Source organism: Ursus maritimus, unplaced genomic scaffold (assembly GCF_017311325.1).
Source record: "Ursus maritimus isolate PB19 unplaced genomic scaffold, ASM1731132v1 scaffold_1, whole genome shotgun sequence".
Lineage (NCBI taxonomy): Eukaryota > Metazoa > Chordata > Mammalia > Carnivora > Ursidae > Ursus > Ursus maritimus.
Genome location: NW_024423343.1, coordinates 6,227,057 through 6,240,262, shown reverse-complemented (window position 1 = coordinate 6,240,262; position 13,206 = coordinate 6,227,057). Strand labels below are relative to the sequence as shown.

At 46.7% G+C, this 13,206-nt stretch overlaps 2 long non-coding RNA genes across 2 annotated transcripts; one reads left to right on the top strand and one right to left on the bottom strand.

The window, feature by feature from the left end:
- Positions 1–245: 245 nt before the first annotated feature.
- On the top strand, positions 246–12,890 carry LOC103662647. Its single transcript, XR_568525.2, has 3 exons — positions 246–614; positions 8,992–9,454; positions 12,710–12,890. It is a non-coding gene; the product is annotated as an uncharacterized LOC103662647 (long non-coding RNA).
- On the bottom strand, positions 625–8,188 carry LOC121104715. The gene is made up of 3 exons (XR_005837053.1): positions 7,429–8,188; positions 5,374–5,469; positions 625–951 (listed from the first exon to the last, which is right to left on the bottom strand). It is a non-coding gene; the product is annotated as an uncharacterized LOC121104715 (long non-coding RNA).
- Positions 12,891–13,206: the final 316 nt, after the last annotated feature.

The window sequence follows — 13,206 nt, the reverse complement described above, 5'->3', positions numbered from 1 at the left end:
AGAAATAGCTGACTGTTGATGTGGGTTGAGATCCTACCCCCAGTACCTTCCAAGAGCCCTACAAAACAAAAACAAAAGCAAAAACAAAACAAAACCAAAAAACACAAAAACAAACAAACAAAACCTCTTTCCTTTCAGAGCAACTTTAAACAAAAACAAACGTCTTGTCATCTCAGCATGTGCTAGCGAAGACTCCCTTTCTGCCCCTTGGGACCGCCCCCCACCTTGGATCTACCAGGTGCCAAAGGCCCCGGGCACCCAAGCTGTGGGCTGGTTTTGTTTATTTGTTTAAGGGGCAGGTCGGGCTTACCACTCCCCCCTGCCGACCGTCCTAAATCACGCTGCCCTTCCAGTTTGTGGGAAGGAAACCTCCGAGGGCCGGGGCTGAGCCCTGCTTGGCATCTGTGAAAGCCAAACAACCAGGAACTTGAAAGGGCTTCTCAGCAGCTCCCTTGAGAAAATGCCATTCATTAATTTTGCAGCTTCTGGTCACGCCAGACAAGCCTCGGAAAGTCGGTTTGCGGCTCATCTCTGCTCTTTCTTCGGTTTTTAGCGAGCGCTGGAAACGGAGCCCACCGCCCCTTCAGTCCACAGCATCTGCAAAAGTGGCTGCCGTGAGTGCTGCGTTTTGTCCTTTGAGCCAATGCTTCGTTGAGGGAGGGACCCGGGGCCTGAGGGGTGGGGGACAACTGAGAAAAGATCATCACTGTAGAAAATAATAGTCTGAGCTCTCGCAGAGTTGGGGGTGAACATTACATCTCTTGTCCGGACTCGGGAGCACACGGGAAGCTTCGTGTTTGAACTCTGGAACCTGGGTGAGAGGTTGACAGATGCGAGGCTCAGAGCAGGGCGCCCTGCGTGAGGTTGCTGTTCCCGATGGCCCTGTGTTTTGAAGTCTCTGTGGCTGGCACTCTGATGTTGGACGTTTGAGCAATCGCAGATGACCACGGCCTGCAGTGAGAAGGCCCTGCCATTAGTGATAAGGCCTCTTGAGAAAGGCCACACCACTCCCCGCCTGCCTGGTTTCGCAGGGGTGCGGGGAGCTGCGGCAAAGCTGTTTACCTTCCAAGCATCTGATGCAAATTCTTTTTTTTTTTTTTTTTTAAAGATTTTTTTATTTATTTATTTGACAGAGATAGAGACAGCCAGCGAGAGAGGGAACACAAGCAGGGGGAGTGGGAGAGGAAGAAACAGGCTCATAGCAGAGGAGCCTGATGTGGGGCTCGATCCCACAATGCCGGGATCACGCCCTGAGCCGAAGGCAGACGCTTAACCGCTGTGCCACCCAGGCGCCCCATCTGATGCAAATTCTTGTCCACGTGTGCAATGATTGAGGGGGATTGACCAGAACGGGGTTAATGCTTTAGGCAAGTAGAACCTGTGCCTGGAAGGGAGAGCCCGGAGTAGGGGGGTTGGGGGCAGGGAAGGGGCAGTGAGAGCAGGCATTTAGCCCTGCCCCCTTCACAGGCCACCAGACTCGTAACAACTCAGATTCACAGAGTTCCCAGAAGCATTTACACATACTTTACGGGGTCCACTTAGGATTTCATTGTCTTTTAATTTTTTTTTTAATTTTAGTTTGCTTAGGACTTCATTGTTTTTATTTATTCTATTTTTTCATTGGAGCGTAGTTGTGGATTTCACTGGTTTTAACTTATCCAGTGAACCCTCATTTCTAGATGCGGTTTTAAGTCTGCAGTTTTGTTTACGAAGAGGCTTTTATTTTTTTATGGAAGGCCTCTGAAAAACCTATAAATTATCCCACTCAAACAGTCCCAGGCAAGGATTTTTGTTATTGTTATTCTAGCATGGGACTCTCGTGTTTTATTTATTATTACAAAATACAGGAGCGTACAGATTAGAAAAAGAATATCTCTCAATTTCATCCCTGGGAGATAACCACCATCAATCATTGCTATGCCTCATGCCAAAAAATTTTTCTATGCATATGTAATCTTTTCTGTTTGTGACAATAATCAAGGCAAGGGACCTTAAAATTGGCTTTAGGTAAGGAAAAATAATACACGTTTTTAAAAGATTTCGGTACCGCAGTCTGGATCATACTACATATCCAAACTGTACTTATCTTCTTGTTAATGACTTCATAGTATTTCATTGGATGGATGTTTCATAATTGATGAAACGAATTCCCAGCTGATGGACCGTTAGGTTGTTTCCAATTTTTTTTTAATGCAATTAAAAACAATGGTGCAGTGAGGTTTCTCAAAGCGATACTTTTGCATATTTCTGCTATTATTTCCATGGAATAAATTCTGAGAAGTGGAATCATCGCCCCAAGGAATATGGACAATTCTCAATTTTGATGGCTTACAATCTTTTACTTCCCTGTTGTCTTCCAAGTTACCACTCTCCCTGATTGTTTTTACTTCTTGCTTTTCTGCCAACCCTGAGGATTATCATTCTGTTCAGTCCTTATCTATGGCAGGGGAAGAGTGCACTACACCTTAGTGATTCTCTCCTGAGGTGCGGTCACGTTTCTGTTTTCCTGTTTCCTCCAAAATTTTCTTTAATTTCCAAATTTTTGACCATAATTATAAAATTTATTAAAAGGAAGTTTGAGGGCTAAATAGATTTCACGGTTGAGAAATCACATATGATGGGAGATTAGAAAAGACTGTCAGAGAAAAGAGTGTCAGAGAATCCCCAAGACTCAGGGGAGGAGGTGGAGACGTTGATGGACAATGGGGAGTGAGCAAAGATTTTGGTCCTATGACTCTGATTGGACTGGGGTTTAGGAAGAAGAATCTAGCAGCAGGGCGCCTGGGTGGCACAGCGGTTAAGTGTCTGCCTTCGGCTCAGGGCGTGATCCCGGCGCTATGGGATGGAGCCCCACATCAGGCTCCTCTGCTATGAGGCTATGAGCCTGCTTCTTCCTCTCCCACTCCCCCTGCTTGTGTTCCCTCTCTCACTGGCTGTCTCTATCTGCCAAATAAATAAATAAAATCTTTAAAAAAAAAAAAAAAGAAGAAGAAGAAGAAGAATCTAGCAGCTATGTCTCTCCGGGGAGAGCCCAGTCCTAGAGGTAAGGAAGACAAAACTATGTTAAAGCCAAGGGGCCAGACAGGGAGGCGCCAGCCGCCAACACCGTGCAGGCACACGTGTCGGGTCTTCGGGGCACAGCCTCTCGCCTCCCGTAAGCAAGGGAGCCTCAGCTGCCCTTTGCAGAAGCAGTGCTGTGCAACGTAAGCAGGTTTTCCTAGCTGGGCTGTTTGTGAAAAATAAATCTGGGTGGAAGGCCTGCAAGTCTTGTGCAATTTCTCACTGGAGAGAGGTCAGGCTCAGGCTAGCAAAGAGAGGGCCATTGCAACCACAGTGACCGCCTTTTCCCTCAGGAAGATTGCATTTCTCCAACACATCAAAAAAACACATGGGTTTTCAGTGTTTCGTTTCTAGATCAATATTTTCCAAGGAGACAGAGAAATTACAATTCAGGAGAAAACAAAACAGAAACCATTTGAACTCCGGCCACTGGCCCTCTCTTTCAATCGCCAGAACACCGCGTCCGGGGGATGGTATCACCCTTTATTTCTCCATGGTTTTTGGTCAAATGTGCTCCCACCATCACTCCATTCGCTTCTCAAAAGAGCCACATGAAACAGGCCTGTTAAGGGCTTTGTCAGAGATGAAGAAACGGGCTTAAGGGGCTGGCATTTTTAAGATAGGTCTTTGGCAACAAAATCACACCAAGATCGGTCCCTTAGAACCACAAAGTTCCGTTTCTCACCCCCGCTACGCCTCGGCAGAATTGGGTGTGGCTCCATGTGGTCCACAACCAGAGGCTGGGGGGATAGCTGATCTGGGCGGAGGTGTTCTCGTGGCCAAGAGGAAAGAGCAAGACAGCTTTCTCTTAGAGTTTCAGCCGGAGAGTGGCAGGCTGTATCACTTTTGCTCACTTCTCATTGAGCAAAGCTGGTCCCGCCCTCCGAGCAAGGTCAGGGGCTTGGGAAGCCAGAGACCCAGCCAAGGGCCTGCAGCCAGGGCGGCTGGTGCCCCCGTGTAAGCTTCAGACGGGGCAGGGGAGCAATGATGCAGGCTGCCATGGGGCCGGGGGTGGGGGGGCTGGAATTCAAAGGCCCACCTCTCAGGCTCCACTGCTTTGTTTTTTTTTTTTTACTATACCACATTCCCTCTCCAAACCCTACACAGGATTTTGGCCCATCTGATGGAGCTCTGATTCCAGAACTGGGCCTTTTCTTCTTAGTCTCTGTCTGCATTTCTGTTCCATGTTGTGAAGGGCCACTTCGGACCACCAGGCTTCCCAACTGCAAAACATGACTTCCGGACTGGGCCTCAAAGACGGGAATAACCCAGTGGTGTAAAAACACTGACGTATGTCCAGCCCAAGCTCGGCTTTCTTTCGGGATATATTAATTTGGGTTGTTGACCCATCTTCCCTGGATCTCCAGTACATTTGGTCTCTCCATGGGGATCTTCGCTCTTCCCGGCTGCTTCCAATTCTCCATCACCCCATTGTGAGTTGCCTACATACTTTGCAGCCCCGTGGCAAGCATAGGAAAGAAAAGAGAGCAGATCTCCCTTACGATGGGGATCTCCCCAGAGTCCTAAATCAAAGGGTATGTGCTGGCAGAGCGGCCGCCCTCCTCCATCCGCGATGAACCTGCAGAGGCCAGGGCTCATCTCCAACTCTTCAATGTCCGTGCTCCTTCCTTTTCCATGTCATATTAGCAAGAGTCAATCTTAGGACCTGCAACAGCCAGGTCTGTGCAAATACATTTTCTAATGATAACCGGACTAAATAGTTTGCGCGAGAGCAAACAGCGCTCTGCAATTGGCAAAGCGCCCCCCCCCCCGGGGGGGGGGGTTGAAGCTTGAATGTACTTAATGTGGGTGACAGTGAGAAGGCTGGGGTGCTTACCCAGGGGTCTGGCCGCTTAATGCTTTGACCCAACAACCAGAAGGCAAGCAGAGAAAACAAGCAAAAGCAGGATTACTACAAATAAAAAAGGCAATTTATTATTATTATTATTTTAAAGATTTTATTTATTTGAGAGAGAGAGAGTGCGCGAACGCGCACAAGTCAGAGGTGGACAGAGGCAGAGGGAGAAGCAGACTCTCCTCTGAGCAGGGATCCCAATGTGGGACTTGATCCCAGGACCCTGGGATCATGACCCAAGCCAAAGTCAGATGCTTAACCGACTGAGCCACCCAGGCGCCCCAAGAAAGGCAATTGAGACAACCCAGAATCTAAGAAACTCAAAGACGAAAGGCACCTACCACCTCATCACTTGGCTACTGTAATTCTTAAATTAGGCTCCAGTCCCTTTTCATGTGCATATAAAATCTAAATGCTTGCTTACAGAAACTTAGGTATTCAGGTTTTTAAAAAATTACCATCAGGACGGGCCCCTCGCTGGCTCCCTAGAGCAGCCATGCAGCTCCTGATGTCAGAGTGGCAGGTTCATGTCCCATGCTGGGCGTAGAGCTCCCCTAAAAATCAAAAATTAACATCGATACAGGTTCTTCATAACTTTTGCTTTTGGTGGCTGAGTAATTCTCTGTTACTGAGAGGATTGTTTACATGTTTTGTGATTTACGTAGCCAACCCCCTTAATGCTGAACATTTAGGTGAGTTTTATTTTATACTTTCGAAATTATAAAGAACACTATTATGAACATATTTATACATTTATATTTGTGCATAAATAGGAACTTGTGGCTATCTTATTTTTTTAGGCAATGAAGCTAGATTCCCATCCCAAGAGTGGGGACATAAAAATGATAGTGCCTGGGGCACCTGGGTGGCGCAGTCCTTAAGCGTCTACCTTGGGCTCAGGGCGTGATCCCGGCGTTATGGGATCGAGCCCCACATCAGGCTCCTCCGCTAGGAGCCTGCTTCTTCCTCTCCCACTCCCCCTGCTTGTGTTCCCTCTCTCGCTGGCTGTCTCTCTCTGTCAAATAAATAAATAAAATCATTTTAAAAAAAAAGGAATGGTAAACTCTTACCTTTAAAAAAAAATGATATTGCCTATTTCCAGAAGCCTAAGGAAGAGTGTTCATTTTCTTGTGTGTTTTGGAATCTATAGGAAAGGCAACCCCTTCAAGAGCTTATGACAATGTCTGCCGCCTACAACAGGAGATGTTATCAGAATAAAAGTTGGATGAAGTGTCTTTCATATGAATGCACACTTATTTGTGGGAAAAGTGGATCCTCCGTAAGAGGACTGTTAAAAAACAAAATTCAACTGAGGAAATTTTAAAGGTCTTATTGGCTCTATTCAAGGTTCCATGAATCAGGCCGCATCCAATCTAGCAGACAGAACGGAGCTCCAAGGAGCTGCACAAAACGAAAGACTCGTGGGCAGAAGCGAGTCGGAGCAAGGAAATGAGGCTGGACACAGAATCGGGTTGGCTATCCCAAGGTCACTTTCATTTAGAGGATGGCGGATTATCTGGCTGGTGTGGATCAGGCGATTCCTGATGGACTGGCTTAAGATTCTATTTCTGGGAGAGTCAAAACCATAATTAAAAGTCTCAGTTTAGTGATGTGAGGCTTAAGTTAAGTTTCAGCTTCATGTTGCGGGGCTTAGCTTAAGTGACTCCATTTTGAGCCTGTTATCTTGTTTTCAACAATTCGTTATACATTTCTTTGTTAATCTCACCATTAACTCCCAATATGCTGTGGCCATTTGAGATGTTTAAAAAGAGTTCTAAACAGTGCGCAAAAAGAAAAGAAAAGAAAAGAAAAGCAGAACACGATGTGTACATACTATACAAAAGAGCATTTTAAAAAGATTGGGAGTATGGTGACTAACACATCATAAATAAATAAATAAATTAATTAATTAAAATAAAAAGATTGGAAAGAAATGCATCTGAGGTTAAAAGTGGCTTGAGAAGTGGGAATTTACCAAGCTAGATCTTGTGAATTTTTTTTTTTGAACATTCCTTTTTAGAAAGAAAGGTTTTGGGGCGCCTGGGTGGCACAGCGGTTGAGCGTCTGCCTTCGGCTCAGGGCATGATCCCGGCATTATGGGATCGAGCCCCACATCAGGCTCTTCCGCTATGAGCCTGCTTCTTCCTCTCCCACTCCCCCTGCTTGTGTTCCCTCTCTCGCTGGCTGTCTCTCTCTCTGTTGAATAAATAAATAAAATCTTTAAAAAAAAAAAAAAGAAAGAAAGGTTTTATTTTAAGTTATCTCTGCACCCAACATGGGGCTCAAACTCACAATCCCGAGACCAAGAGTCACACACTCCACCCAGTGAGCCCGCCAGGCGCCCCATGTTTTTTGAACATTCTATATTTTCATAATGAGCGTGCATTACTTTTATAAACCTAATGGGAAAAACCATTCGCTTTGGAAACCAAAAAGGAAACGCAAGTGAGGGTCATGCTGCGTAGGTCCAGCCCCGCATCAGGAAATTGGAAACAGAAACACAAAGCTTGTACCATTTACTAGTTTGCTGATCACTGCCATGCATTAGACGCTGGCTCTTCTGTCTGCGAAGCGTGAGCCTTCTTGATGTGGTTCGTGCAGCCACAGTCAACAGGTAGGTACTGAGCATATTCCCAGGGCAGCTCTGCTTCCATTTTCACTTCAGTAGCCGATAGGGCTGCCCCGTGTCCCGCAGGTGAGGCAGGCTGGCACCAGAGAATGGAAAGTCGGCTTTGTAGGGTGCCAAAAGCTGAGGCGAGCTCTAAGGCAGAAGAATCTGCCCTATTTGGGTTTTTTCACCTTTTTCTTCTCTTTGCCTTTGCAGGGCACTTCCTGGATGTCGAGTTCTTTTCTCATTTTGATTGATGTGTACAGCATTTTGAAATGACATGTTCCCAGCTTACTTAAAAATGTACTCGGATATTATGATAGCTGTGTTTCCAATTAGTGCCATAATTTTATTACTTTTAAAATGGTGAATTCACAGAATATGAATTCAAACGATTTAAGAAACTCTTTCCCTCCCAATGGTTATGTAACATGGCACAATCGAATCCTATCAAATTCTGAGTTTCGAAGTCCACCCTCCATGCAAAATACCTCCATGAAGTTAACCTACCCTTCTTAGGCCTCTGTCTTAGGACTGCTGGATAAGATACAGGATATCCAGCTGAATTTGATTTTCAGATATACAACAAAAAATTGTTAATATAAGTGTCTCAATATTGCATCCCACTTTCTCCACCAAGCGAGGCAATCCCTGATTCCAGGTAGAACAGCCAGTCTCTGGAAAGGAAAAGTTTGTCAGGACCTTATGCTGTAGGGTATGGGTGAGAACACCCTTGGCAGTTTGGACAAATAGCCCATTAGTTGCTTTTCTCAAGGACAGGACGGTTTTCATTCTTTTGAGTCTGTTTGGGAACCCAGCAAGGGAAGGCTACCCTGTATTCCTTGGCACGTTCTCATCTCCAACGTGGACAGAGTGCCTGGATCCCGAGCCGGTTGGATGAGCGGCAAGGGGCAAGATTGGGAGGGGCGGGGAAGGAGGAAAGAGCTGCGGCTTGTGGGCTTGTGATCACACCCCCAAACCTGACTATCAGTCAAGTTGCTAAACCCACAAGATACTTGGTGTGAGTGGATATCTTACCCAACAGAAGCGGCTGCATTGCATCAGTGTGTCTGAGGGATGGAGCAGAAGCAGCTCACTCAGACTCACAGGCACTTAGACGGCAGCAGAGACATTGGGAGGGGAGCCCCTGGGAGCTTGCAGGAATGGTGGACGACCGGGAGGTCCCCCGGACCACCGGGTCCTGGTTTTAGAGTAGACAGAGCTTTGCATATAAAGGTATCTAACTGCACGGATTCAAATCCTGTATCAGCTACCTATGAGCTGTGCGATCTTAGACCCATCGCTTAACCTTTCTGATCCTCAGATTCCACATCTCTAAAAAGAGAACATTAACATCTGTATCCAAGGTGTCCTTGAGAGTTAAATAAGACACTGCAATGATGTGCCCAGCGCATAGTAGGTGTTTCCAAAATTTTACCTCTATTTCTTTCCGTTTCACTCTTTCTAGGAGGTGGACATGTTAGAAGAGTTCATTGGGTTGACAACTAATCACACACGAACACTGCAGTGAGCAACGCCTCGTTTCCCCGTCGCTTTCAGGCTGCAGATGAGAAGGAAAGGAGAACACATGAAGTCGGAAGAACAGGTTTCGCTACAGGGGCATGTGAGGCAGCTGGTGACACCTGCCCCTCATTTCCGGGCACGCACGCACGCACCTGATTCATCCATCCTCCAGCCAACTTTCTAAAAAGAGTTCAAGAGTTTGAAATTATTCATAGCAAATCTTTTCTCAACTTTTGGCATAATTGAGTAATCCAACTACTGAATAAAGAAGGACTTGGTATTTTTGGCTTCCTGGAAACTGTAGGGGAGGAAAACTCTTCCTTCTACCCTTCTAGGTTCTGTGGCTGGATTAAGAATAAAGTTGTCATAAGACGGATTAATAGGAGGAAAACCGCAACTTTAATTATGTATGTACCCACGGGGGCTCACAAAAATATGAGACCCAAGGTGATTCCCGGATGACGGAGATTTACACACGGTCTTAACCAAGGAGAGGGAGCGGTGTTGGGGCTTCAGGGTGGAAGGAGGCATATTCTGGGCTGGGTGAGGGAGCGAAGTGAAAACAGGCACATCCAGTGAATCCCAGGGGCCTCGTTGTGCAGATAAGGGCTTCTCTGGTGAAAGACCACCTCTGGTAGCTCTCTTCCTGGAATATTTACTAATGGAAATTTCCTTTATAAATGTAAATTTCCTCTGCAAGAGGGGAAGTACACACTTTCTTTTAGGGAGTCACGGGGGAGGTAAAGAGCTTTTCCTGTGCCTGCTGGTTCACCCTCAAAATTTGCCTCAACTAACCCATATGCCAAAGTGTCCTATTTTGGGGAGGCATGTTCTGAACCCTTCACATTTTTCAACACGAAACAACACAAAATGTATAACCTTTACCGAACTTTACCCAGAAATATCAGCGTGCTCGCAACAAGGACTTCCCTAGGATTGCTGTGGGGCTCACCGCCTCATTTGTGTGGGGAGAAACCCCCCAGAACCCAGAATTCAGTCTATCCTGGGGGTGTCAGACAACTCGGGAGACTAAAAGAAAATGCGATTGAACAAGTCTTAATCCAAATGCTGAGGAGCTCAGTGACTTGGACCTCTCGCCTAGTAAGGTGTTGGTGGGAGCAAGCCTGGCGTGAAGACAGCTCAAGGGGAGCTGGGCTGGGCTGGGCCAGGGTGAACTGCTCTCTCCAGGCACCTGCGGCACAGGCACAGGTGGGCCTGTCCCCTCCTCCTGGGAACCGGGAGCTGCAGGAGCACCTGGTCACCATGCAATGGAAGGGGGGGGTGGGGATGACTGTGGATCTCAGGTCTGGTGTCCCTGGAAGATTTGGATGGCGGATAGGACATCTTATCAATTCCAGGCTTGCCTCTTATAGGAGCGCTATAGATTTAACCCAGAAATTAGGAACGCAGACAATTGGTCTTGTCCCCAGTGGCTCTGGCCAGAAACAATTATCCGCCTGGCTCATTAAAACAAGTGACGAATGCTAATTGTCTCCACATTTAGCCAAGTACTGGTTCAGCCACTTGTGCCTACAGTACGGGATTGTGTTAGCGGACTTAGATTCAGCCCTAAATAGTCTGTCATTTGTTTTTTTATTTTTTTCCTTTATGCAGGGAGTGTGGGGTGCAGGGTATAAAAAGAGGAAGGTTGGTCAAGGTGACCCGTATGTTATTTACTAGCTTTCAGGTACTGGGATTTGTGGTGAAAGAAATTGCATAGAGTCATAGAGAATCTGTTTTCACTGAGTCTAGGTAATGGGGAAGGTCCCTGGAGGGGAGGAAGGAGAAGGAAGGAGAAGGTGCCTGGAAGGGAAGGAAGGAGAGGGGGAAGGAAGGGAGGGGAGGAAGAGGAGGGGAGGAGGAGAGAAGTACTACCCACACAAGGCAAAATTCCTGGAGTTTCTGGAAGTTTCCTGAGGCCCTACCTGGCTTCTCTGAGCTCTGAGAGTTCCATGAGACCCTGGGGCAGATATCCCGTCTTGCTGGGTAAGGTTCTTCCTGTGAAGACTCCAGCAGAGGGAAGATGGGGCAGGAGGCCGAGGGCAGTTGGGGGGGTGGGGAGTTGGCTCCTACTTTCCTTCTGAAATTGCTCAAATGATGAAACTCTGGCTTTCTGCCCAAACATCCCCTTTCTTCCCTTTATTCTACATTTATGTCTAGCTTGATTTTCTATTTTGCCCAGATTTTCTGAGGATACAAATCAGTAAATTTTCAGTGGGGAAGCACCAAGAGCCCATGCGGCTTCTGCCCAGAGAGGACAGGGCGTGTCCCCTGCTAGGGACAGCAAGGGGCCTCAAGCCCTCTGCCCTTTAGAGCAATACACTCGAGAGCAACCAAGGAAAATGGAAGGGACGTTAATAAACGTAAATGCGAGGCGGGAAATAGAAAGAAAGAGAGCAAATAGGAAAAAAAGAAGGAAGGAAGAGAAGGAAGGAGATTTTGGTCTGAAGGCTCCCAAGTAAGAAGTGACTGGAGGCAAAAATGCCCCTCTTCTCTCTCTGCTCCTGCTTTTCTGCATTGCGCGAGGCCCCCTCTCCAGCAGATCTGATGGCCAGATTTATCCTAATATCCTAGTGATGGGTGCAAGTTGAAATAGTAATCAGCCCTGAAGTACTTATCTTATAAAAATGAACACTTGAAAAGCGCCCTGATGCCCCTCCCCAAGGAGCCCAAGACAGTGGGCGGTGTAGACAATCCAGTACTTGCCGGTGTCTCAGCCTCAATAACACTGGAATGAAAAAAATACGTATATAAATATCGAATTTGTGCCCAGGTATTATTGCTAAGTTTTATATTTCGTGTCACTTTTCTACTCAGGAAATTTGCTGAGCAAAATGCATAAAGTATGATTTCGATTTTATCCATTTAAAAAACTTTTCATGGACAAATTTTGCAGCTCACATGTAGTTGATGGACCCAGCTTGCTCTGTAACTGTTAAATTTTTTTTCCAACTTCCATTGGCAATGGAGAAGCCTGTTAGGATTATCAAGAGCTATTTTCCCCTTTGATCAGTGAATTCTTGAACAGCACGGGGCACTCGAGGGGATGGGCGGTCCCCATGCTGGGGTGCTGGTGGGTTTTCCACTCTAAAAAGAAGTGACAACGGATACGTAGACGAGGGGGTGGGAAGGTGTGTCCGAAAATTGTGTGTCATAGGGCTTTTTAGGATGGTCACCCCATGTTTTTGAATGCGTGTGTTTCATGGATGCTACCACTGTCAACTCCACGCGTGCAGAAACCCTAACCTCTACTAGGCTTTTAATGCAGGCAGTGCCCAACAGCACAGATATTTCGACAACATCATCAAGAATGATAACCAAGCACAGGCTGTTCAATCTCTCCGGAGGGACCCTGGGGCGGCACTGCCTGGAAAAGCAGTCCTCCCAGGCCACCAGCCAGGGTGACAAATGTGACCAGCTTTTTTAACTTCTCTGCTAGGGACAGAAGAGAAGCTTCTGGGGCAAGGTGTGCTAGGCCAAGTTCCTGATAAGTGAGCATGCACACCTTTTCAGTGCCTTTCCTAGCACTGCATATCCTGTCCCTCCCACCACACCAGAATTTCACAACATCCCATTCTAATTTCACTCCTGAGGCCAGCATTCCCAAATAACAGCTCCCGAGGATGTGTGAACCTGAGAAATCAACTTTATTTTCTTGGCAGGAATTTTTGAGACTGAAAGCCAAGCAGCTTCTGACCAGCGGATGCTCTGGAACATCAGCCTTTTCTGCTGAATGCGGCACCACCCAGCTTACCCAGCAGAGCCCCATCTGCCTCCGTCTGCCGGGAGCCTAATGAAGAGGGTGTCCTGGCGCAGGGGTGTATTTTTCATAGCGGTCAAGGGCAGACCAGTTTCTTATTATAAAAGTAAAATAGAGAAGTCTTCTTATCTGATGCACTCGGAGAGTAGTTGATGATGAAACACATTTGCAAAGGATTCACAGATCTAGAATATTTCACTTTATTGAAAAGATATGATTTGTTGGCTACTCTTTTAATTAATTAATTAATTAATTAATTTGAGACCTAGAGAAAGAGAGAGAGAGCACAAGCAGGGGTAGTGGCAGGCAGAGGGAGAGGGAGAAGCAGGGAGCCAGATGTGGGGCTCGATCCCAGGACTCTGGGATCATGACTTGAGCTGAAGGCAGACGCTTAACTGA